A 10,183-nucleotide genomic window follows, 5' to 3' on the forward strand; every position below is an offset into this window, starting at 1 on the left:
GCTACTCCGGAGGCTGAGATGGGAGAATTGTTTAGCCTGAGAGGGCAAGGCTGCAGTGAGCCGTGATTGTGTCACCCTGCACTCCAGCCTAAGAAGAAATACAGAGTGAGACCCTATCTTTTAAAAAAAAAGAAACAAAAAAGTTATGTGGGTTCTTGTTTATATTTTTTTCTCAATAGCACCTGATGGCAAAGTATACCAAATATATGTTATCTATCTATCTATCTTTCTAGAGAGAACCATTAAGTTAAAAAGTATCTTCCTTCCAAACAGATTGGAACCCTTAAAGCTCTTAAATAAATAAAATACACTCAACTGTCCAAGGAGTCGAACAAGTTCATGAATGAGAGGACCTCTGAAAAGAGTCTTGAAGCTTAAGTAATTAAGAAAAGACACATGTTTTAGAAAGTTTCTTGGCCCTTATAAGTTGTCCCTAGCTTTCAGGATAAAATTCAAACTCCTTAGTTTTGCAAAGAAGGCTTGGCTGGTGCTTCCTTCAGGTCGCATCTCCTACCACTTCTCTCCATCTCCTACTATGTCCCTTCTTCCCCAGCTACACTGAAGAACTTGCTGTTCTCCAAAGGAGTCATCTGTTTCCATTTCCAAACCTCCACAAATGTGTTTCCCTTCACTTGGAACATTTTGGCCCTGGCAAGACTATCTCATCAAGGGCACTAACACAGTTTAAAGATAATTTTTTTGTTTAAAGAATGCATTTATCGCTATTAGCTACTGTTTCATCTCAATATATGCAATATTACCTTCTTTTTCAAGGGTGCCACCGCAGTGACTCATGTGCCATTCTCTCCCGGTTGATTCTTAGGCTATCAATATCTCTGAGCTTTGGCTGTGCAGTGACAGTGTATTAAATAGCCAGAAAGGCTTTCATTTGGGCCTTCACCCCTTTTTCCCTCTCCAGGAGATAGCCTGTTGACTTTAGTAATGATTTGTGAACAGGAGTTAGCAGACCCAGGTCTTAGTCCAGATTCTGATAAATATGACTTTGACTAGCCAGTTTAATTTCTGTGGGCATCCATTTTTATGTCTGCAAGATGAGGGTATCAGAAAGAGGCTCATGAAACTTTCTCCCAGGTCTCAAATTAGGTAACAGATCAAATCAGTTTTGGCTTTTTTTACATTTCTAGATTAATTTAATTTTAGTTACTCAGTAACTACTTGTCATTTAAAATACTCAAATAATACTGATTAAATAAATGTCCCCCCATGAGTACTGGAATTCTTCCTTCTCATTCTTTACATTGCTGCACAGTATGCTAAACTGGCTAAGAAGAACTAAAACAAAGGTCCCCCATGCATGCAGACATTCAGAAGTCCCCTTGAGATGGGGGGTAGAGAATGATGACAGAGCATTTTCACTTGGATGCCTTAGGAAATCTGAAAACTGCAACCTGAAGTTAAGTGAGCATCAGCTGTGGGCAAAGGCCTCTCTGGAAAGGATATCAGGACTAACATGAAGGGTGCTGACACCTATGAGGTTCAGGTCAAGGTTGCGCACTAAAGGGGGCTTAGAGAGAGCAGTGAATCGAACTGAGAGAGCTCAGGAATCTCACAGCAGAGTAAGCGTATTAGTTCATTCTCACGCTGCTAGGAAGACATACCCAAGACTGGGTAATTTATAAAGAAAAGAAGTTTAATTGACTCACAGTTCTCCATGGCTAGGGAGGCCTTAGGAAACTTACAATCAAGGTGGAAGGCAAAACAGGCACGTCTCACATGGCAGCAGGCGAGAAAAGTGAGTGCTGAGGGAAGGGGGATGGATGCCCCTTATAAAACCATCAGATCTCGTGAGAACTCCTCACTATCATGAGAACAGCAGCATGGGGGTAACTGCCACCATGATTCAATTACCTCCCACAACACATGGGGATTATGGGAGCTACAATTTAAGATGAGATTTGGGTGGGACACAGTAAAACTATATCAGTGAGCTTGTCTGCTGGGTCACTGGAGCTATGAAAACAGGAGACAACAGAGAATCCCTTATCTCACTGCTTAATATAGGACTGTGGGTCTTGTGAAAGAAATTCATGTAATTATTGGTCAAAGCAAGAAGGAACCTGAAAGCTTCTCTCTCCTGCTAGTATGGAGGCTGCTGAGAGAGGTCAGTGACCTATATGACTTGAAAAGTTGTCAAGTTGTCTCACTAGTGAGAAGAAAGCCCTGGACCAGTAGAAGGCAGCATGATGGAACAAAACAGCAAAAGGAAGAAGAAGAAGACCCGTCTTACTGAAAACATTAAGCTGGCCAAGGAAGACTGATAAACTAACTTCAAAGGCAATAATAACTACATGAACTATAGATTACTGAATGCCAGGCATGATGCTAGGGGCTTTTAGCCAACATCTCCTGTGGTCCTCAAAAGCACTCTAGAAAAGGTTTTATTACATATCCCCCTGGACATGTGAAGCCATGGAGACCCTACCCTCCCTCCCTGCCTTTCTTCCTTCTCACTTTTTTTCCTTCAAAAATATTTGTTGAGACTCTACAGCATACCAGTGGATTCAGAGATGAGTGAGGAAATAAGATCTTTGTTTAAATGGACATATATTTTAGTAGAAGACAACAATTAAACAAATGAATGAAAAGATAAATGAATACAAAAAGTAAGAATATTAGATGGTGATAAATTCAATGCAGAGATCTAAAGTAGAGTGATATCAAGGGAACTTTTTGGGGTAACAGAAATACTCTACATCCTAATTGTGATGGTGACAGTTACACAACTGAATGTGTTTTTCGGAATTCATAGAATGGTACACCTTGTAAAGGATAACTCTTACTGGACACAAATTATACCTCAAAAAACCTGACATTTAAGAAAATAGGGTACGGGAGGCAGAGCTTGCAGTGAGCTGAGATCCGGCCACTGCACCCCAGCCTGAGTGACAGAGCGAGACTCCGTCTCAAAAAAAAAAAAAAAATAGGGTCCTAGTTAGCCAGGTATGGTGGCGCATGCCTGTGGTCTCAGCTATTTGGGAGGCTGAGGCAGGAGGATCACTGGTGCCCTGGATGCAGAGCTTGCAGTAAGCCAAGATAGTGCCACTGCACTCCAGCTTGGGTGACAGAATGAGACCCTGCCTCAAAAAAAAAAAAAAAAAAAAGAAAAGAAAAGAAAAAGAAATAGGGTCCTAAAATAAAAGTGATTGAATGCTACTTTAGATTGGGTAACAAGGGCCTCACTGAGGAGGTAGTAATTAAGCTGAGATTGAGTGCAAGAAAGAAGATGAAGGGAAGATTATTACCAAAAAAAAAAAAGGAAACAGTGATTGCAAAATCCCTATAGTGGGAACAAGCTTGACATGTTCAAGTTAGGACAGGATGGGTGAGGTTTAAGAAGTAGACAAGACCCAGAGCATGGGAAATGGCAGGCAGCTTGGAAGCCAGGATCAAGAGATTGATGTTATTTTTGGTGCTACAGGAAAACTTGAGGGGTTTTTAAGCAGGGAAGTTACAAGGTCTAATTTCTTCTTTTAAAACAGCATCCAGGTTGCTTTTCAGAGAATGACTTCTAGGTAGCAAGAGAGAAAGGAAAGAGATAAGAAGCTATTAGACCAGTCTAAGCAAGAGATCATGGTGTCGTGGACTGGGGTGGTAGCATAGAGATGGAAAGAGGCAGACCAATTAGTAGTATTGTTTAGTTAGGGTAACAAGTAAATCCCAATCCCAGTGGCTTAACCGAGTAGAATTTTGTTTGGTGTTCCTGATTGGTGCGATCCCCTCTACCCAGTCACACAGAAAATGAGGCTTTTTCTGCCTTTTGGTTCCACTCTCCTCAAGGTCTCAAAAGTCCTAATTCAGGCATCAGATAGCAAATAAGCAACCACCTCACGGGCCTGGACAGAAAGTGTTATACTTCACATTAACTCCCATCCTAATAGCTAGAATCTAGCCACTTGACTGCACAAAATGGCACAGGGCAGGGAAATAGAGCCTGTGACTGCCCAGTAAAAAGAGAACTGGATGGTAATCATCTGACAATCTCTGCCACCATTTGGTCTTTGAAGGTAGAGACCACAGGACATGGAAGCGGATTGGACGAGACTGGTGAGAGAAATCAAGAATGAAACCTAGGATTTCTCTCACTCGTGCTTCTTGATAACAGAGGTGAAAGATCTAGGAGATGTGCTTGATTTCTCTCCTTCCCTTCGTCCTACCTGTTGTACTAAAAGAAGGGATGATGAGTGGAAGAAGATGCAAAGATCTTGCCCATAGCAATTGAGCAGGACATCAAGGCAGAAAGGAAGTTGCCTCTAAAGGCAGGCTGTCTCCAATGACACAAATTATTTCTTTGAAGAAGGATGCACTCGGCCTACCTAACTATATCTAATACTTGATGGACAAAGCCACTAGCCACTAACTCTGATGGCAGCTACTCTTGCCAGCGTTATCAGTACCAAAGATCCTAAGATCAAAAATTTTCCTGGTAGATTTTCCCTTCACCGTGCCAGAGGATGTGGAATGACAATGGACATAGCATTACATTGAACTAAATCCCTTTCCGAAACTTCCAAGTGAATAATCAAATCAACTTGAGAATATTCCGAATAGGAAAGTGTGAACTCTTTGAGATGATATTTTATTAATCTTTATATCCCTACCTGCTATATACAGCATAATGCTCAACATAAACAATGCCCTCAGTAAACATTTGCAAAAAATTAAATATCTATTTTGAGGCTAAGATATAGACCTCAAGTACACTGGAGTTATCCAAAAGTTGGCTGGGCACAATGATCACGCTTATAATCTCAGCACTTTCGGAGGCCGAGGCAGGAGGATCACTTGACCCCAGGAATTTAAGACAAGCCTGGCCAACATGGCAAAACTCCATCGTTACAGAAAATACAAAAATGAACCTGGGGAGGTTGAGACTGCCATGAGCCATGATCACACTCTAGCTTAGATGACAGAGTGAGACCAAGTCTCAAAAAATTAAAATTTAAATTAAAAAAATTTTTAAAAAGTAAACTTCTATGCCATGTAACCTAGCACAAATCTATGAATCATTACTTGGCTTTCATCTTATAATGACTATTCTGTTTTTCTTTGGAAAGACAATAGGTCCTTTTAACCACGTACTTGGTTAAAAACACAATATTCCAGTTTCTTAGGAACTTGAAAAATTTTAATACTCCTGTTCCCACAATGTTATTCATTTTTTATTTTTTTATTTCTTTGAGACAGAATCTTACTCTGTCACCCAGGCTGGAGTGCAGTGGCATGATCTCAGCTCACTATAGCCTCTGCCTACATGATGGAAAGGAAAAGTTTCTTTTCAAAAACTATATTACCATCTTAGGCCAGGTGCGGTGGCTCATGCCTGTAATCCCGGCACTTGGGAGGCCAAAGAGGGTGGATCACTTGAGGTCAGGAGTTCAAGACCAGCCTGGCCAACATGGCAAAACCCCGTCTCTACTAAAAATACAAAAATAAGCTGAGCGTGGTAGTGGCACCTGTAATCCCAGCTACTCCAGAGGCTAAGGCAGGAGAATCCCTTGAACCCTCCCGGGTTCAGTGAGCTGGGAGGTTGCAATGAGCCGAGATCGCACCATTGCACTCCAGCTTGGGTGACAAGTTTTTTGAAACTCTGTCTCAAAAAAAAAAAAAAAAATTATATTACCATCTTCTTGCTTTCTTTTTTTTTAATTAGTTTTTTAATTTTAATTTTTTTTTTTTTATTCCAGTCTGGGTGACAGAGAGAGACTCAAAAAAAAAAAAAACTTAAATTAAAAAAATAAATAAATAAGTAAATATTCTTTAATAGTCTCATTGCTATGTCAATTAGCAAGGCCTTTAAATATATGTATATATATGTCTCAAAAATAAAATAAAAAATAAATATATGTATATGAATTATAACTTTTCTTATTCATTACACAAATGATGCATGTTCATTATACAAATGATATATATTTATTGGACAAAAATTCATTTAATACAAAAAAAAAGAAGAAGAAATTAGAAAACTCCCAACCATGAAAGCACAACTCCACCATGCAGAGATATTTGGTATTTGTGTGTATACCTTTCTGGACTTTCCCTTTACATATATTTACACATATATTTTTCTTTATTTGTTGTTTTTAATTGTTTTCATTTGTTTTTGAGAGACAAAGACAGTCTTGCTGTCTTACTCTGTTGTCTAAGCTGGAGTGCCGTGACGCCATCATAGCTCGCTGTAACTCAACATCCCAAGCTCAAGCAATCTTCCTGCCTCAGCCTCCCGAGTAATTAGGCACACACCACCATGCCCAGCTAATTAAAAAAAAAATTTTTTTGTAAAGACAGGGTCTCAATATATTGCCCAGACTGGCCTTGAACTTCTAGGCTCAAGATGTACCTTTTATCACATAGGATCACTCTAAACGTAATGTTTCAGAACCTATCTTGTAAAAATATTTAAAAGGGAAATTTTAAGTAAGCATCTTTTTAATTTGTTTTCAAATATATATACATACATATATATATGCTTGATTCTTTGCTCTAGGCTTCATAGATCATAGTAATTTTTTCCTGAAAGCAGATGGAAGTAAGACTTACTCTGTGGGCCTCAGTTTAAAGATGAGCCAAAGTTTTAAGGATTTCAGGTTACGAAGGAGTGATGGTGTGCACCTGAATTCCAGCTACTCAGGAGGCTGAGTCAGGAGAATCACTTGAGCACAGAAGCTGGAGGTCAGCCTGGACAACATAGCAAGACCTCACTTCTCAAATAATAAATAAATAAATAAGGGGAGCATAGCGGTGATTTACAACAGGTAGAATTTGAGCCAGCTGATCTCTTAGTTTCTAACACTGAGTTCTGTGATTCCCTGACTAGTAAGAGAAGACAAGAGGCAAGGAAAGAAGACATGTTTTCAAGACTTAGAGGCATAGGAAGCAGTCTGATTGGAATAAATGCATATGGGGGGGTACTGGTCAATAAATTTGGAGGGGCAAATCATAGATTGAGGAGCTGTGTGTTATTAGGAGTTTGGGAGGTCAGCAGAGGAAGAATATTAAATCCATCAATCACTGTCTTCTTTTCCTCCTTTTTTATTTCCTCCTCTTCATATTTCTCCTTCTTGTCTTAATTTTTACATCTGCATGTCCTTAGACTGCTAACCGTTTTTTTTTTTTTTTTTGAGACGGAGTCTCGCTCTGTCGCCCAGGCTGGAGTGCAGTGGCAGGATCTCGGCTCACTGCAAGCTCCACCTCCTGGGTTCACACCATTCTCCTGCCTCAGCCTCCTGAGTAGGTGGGACTACAGGCGCCCCGCCACCTCGCCTGGCTAGTTTTTTGTATTTTTTAATAGAGACAGGGTTTCACCGTGTTAGCCAGGATGGTCTCGATCTCCTGACCTCGTGATCTGCCCGTCTCAGCCTCTCAAAGTGCTGGGATTACAAGCGTGAGCCACCACGCCCGGTGACTGCTAACCTTTTAACTTACCCCTTTGTTTTAATATATTAGCTCACTTCTTCCTATAAATCAGGATAGTTATGCTAACAGTAGTAAATGACCCCAAAATCTCGAACTTAAAACAACAAAGGTTTATAGTTCATTCATGTTATATAAAATCCAGGGATCAATTAGGAATCAGGGTGAAAGAGCAGCTGCCATCACAAATGTTTCCCTCCATGCCGGAAGGAAAGAGTTCCAAAGCATTAACAATCCAATTCTCATCTCTAAGATGATATATATAATTTTTGCTCACATCTCATTAGCTAAAAATAATCACATGGTTCCACCAAACCACAGATAGACACAAGTACAATGCTATTATGTTTGCTAGAAGTTGGAGAGCTGGAAATATTTGATTAAGATTACTAACAACTGTCACACCGCATAACAATTGGAAGTCCAACATCAGCATTGGATACCTTTCTGACATCTGTTTACCCATAAACTTGAAAGTGCATTACTCCATTCAGTGTTGTACACAGGCTCATATTCACTGTCTCACAGCTTTTTAATATAAAATAATTAAATAGGCCAGGCATGATGGCTCACACCTGTAATCCCAGCACTGTGGGAGGCTGAGGTGGGCAGATCACCTGAGGTCAGGAGTTGGAGACCTGCCTGGCCAACATGGAGAAACCCCGTCTCTACTAAAAATACAAAATTAGCTGGGCGTGGTGGTGCATGCCTGTAATCCCAGCAACTCAGGAGGCTGAGTCAGGAGAACTGCTTGAACCCAGGAGGTGGAGGTTGTAGTGAGCCGAGATTGTGCCATTGCACTCCAGCCTGGGCAACAAGAGCAAAACTCTGTCTCTACATAAATAAAAAAATAAACATTTCACTTTTCCAAAGATTTCCCATTGTTCTAGTTAGGCTCTATCCTGCTCACTGACCCTGTAAAAGTTTGCACTGATTATTGAATGAACGAGTACACTGCCACATATTTCATTTCTTTAAGCTTGTTCTATGTCGCACATAAGAATTTCTCTCCAATCGTTTTAAATCATACTCAAGGGGAATGGGTTTTTCTTCATGTATTGCCTTTATTCCTATCCTAGTCCTTGTGGAGATCCTGGGGTGGGTGGGGCATTCCCATATTGCAATTTTATGTACTTATTGGCAGTGTTAAAAATGTCCTGTATTGACATGTTTTGTAATTCACTGAGCTCCACCCTTTCCTAATCTCTTGGTTTTCTTCCTTCTTTCCAAGATTGCAACATATGCTCAATAAAGGATATAATTTATATTTTAATTTTCATACAGTGTGTCAAAGAATTGCATTTTTGTACATCTTGCCATTCAAATCCAGTCTTAAGTATAATCAGACATGTTCTCTTAGAACCTGTTTTCATTCTCTTTCTTTTTCTCCTGTCTGTATTCACCTGACACTTCTCCATCCCTTTCCCTGTCAGGTGAAACTCAGCATGTCAAAAGAATATAAAATATTTCCTCTCAACCACTGATAAATGTTTAAAATTCTACTTTAGTGTATCTCTCGCTCTCTTTCTTTTCTTTCGAGACAGCGTATCGCTCTGTTGCCCAGGCTATAATGTCGTGATGTGATCATAGTTCACTGCAGCCTCAAACTCTTAGGCTCAAGTGATCCTCCTGCCTCGGCCTCCTGAATAGCTGGGACTGCAGACACACACCACCACACTGGCTAACGTCTCATTTTTTCAGTTAACTTTGTGTAATAGCGACATCATTAACCACTGTGGCAGCTTAAGAGATCTTAAGCTTGTTCGGTGCAGCCCTATCCCAATTCAGATACGGAGTTCTCCCACCATGCCTTTAGGTATCTAATAGCTGCTTAGGCTTACGGGCATTGGAGCATTGTAGAAAAGCAACCAAAAGAGGAGCTCCTCTACAAAAAGCAGTCTTGCTGGGTTTTCAGCTAGTGGTGACATGTGCAAAAGGAGCCACTGCACATCTTGACCCAGATATCATGGGAGGGAAGGGCATTCCTCTGCGAAGGCAGAACACTTGACTAGTAAAGTCTTCCAAAGGAAGGAACTTTTTCTTTTTTTTTTTTTTTAAGATGGAGTCTGGCTCTGGCACCCAGGCTGGAGTGCAGTGGCATGATCTCGGCTCACTGCAACTTCCGCCTCCTGGGTTCAAGTGATTCTCCTGCCTCAGCCTCCTGAGTAGCTGGGATTATAGAAGTGAGCCACCACGCATGGCTAATTTTTGTATTTTTAGTAGAGACGGGGTTTCACCATGTTGGTCTGGCTGGTCTCGAACTCCTGACCTCGTGATCCGCCTGCCTAGACTTCCCAAAGTGTTGGAATTACAGGTGTGAGCCACCTTATCCAGAAGATACTTTATCGGTGTATCTTCTCTCAGCTCCTCATGAGGCTCATGCTAGGTGGTGTGTGCTGGAGGCTGGGCAGAGGTGCTTCTTAGACAACTTCTAAGATAAGTTTACAGGCAACATTTCATTTGCCACTCTCTCTTTTCTACTCTCTTGTCCTCAGGATTACTCTCTGCATCTTTTCCATATGAAAACCCTATTTCCTCTTTCCTTTATTGAATGCCCCTCAAAATCAGGACCCATATCATTAGGCATTATTCTCTACTTCCTTGATGATATGGAGGATGAGATTTTCAGACACTATGCAGAGGTAAGGGGAAATATTGAATATAAATAATATAATAATATGCATGAGAGTTGGCAGAGGGGAGAAAGAAATCCTCCACCCCAGATTGGGTTAATTCATCAAAGCAACTC

Source organism: Macaca fascicularis, chromosome 12 (genome assembly GCF_037993035.2).
Source record: "Macaca fascicularis isolate 582-1 chromosome 12, T2T-MFA8v1.1".
Classification (NCBI taxonomy): domain Eukaryota; kingdom Metazoa; phylum Chordata; class Mammalia; order Primates; family Cercopithecidae; genus Macaca; species Macaca fascicularis.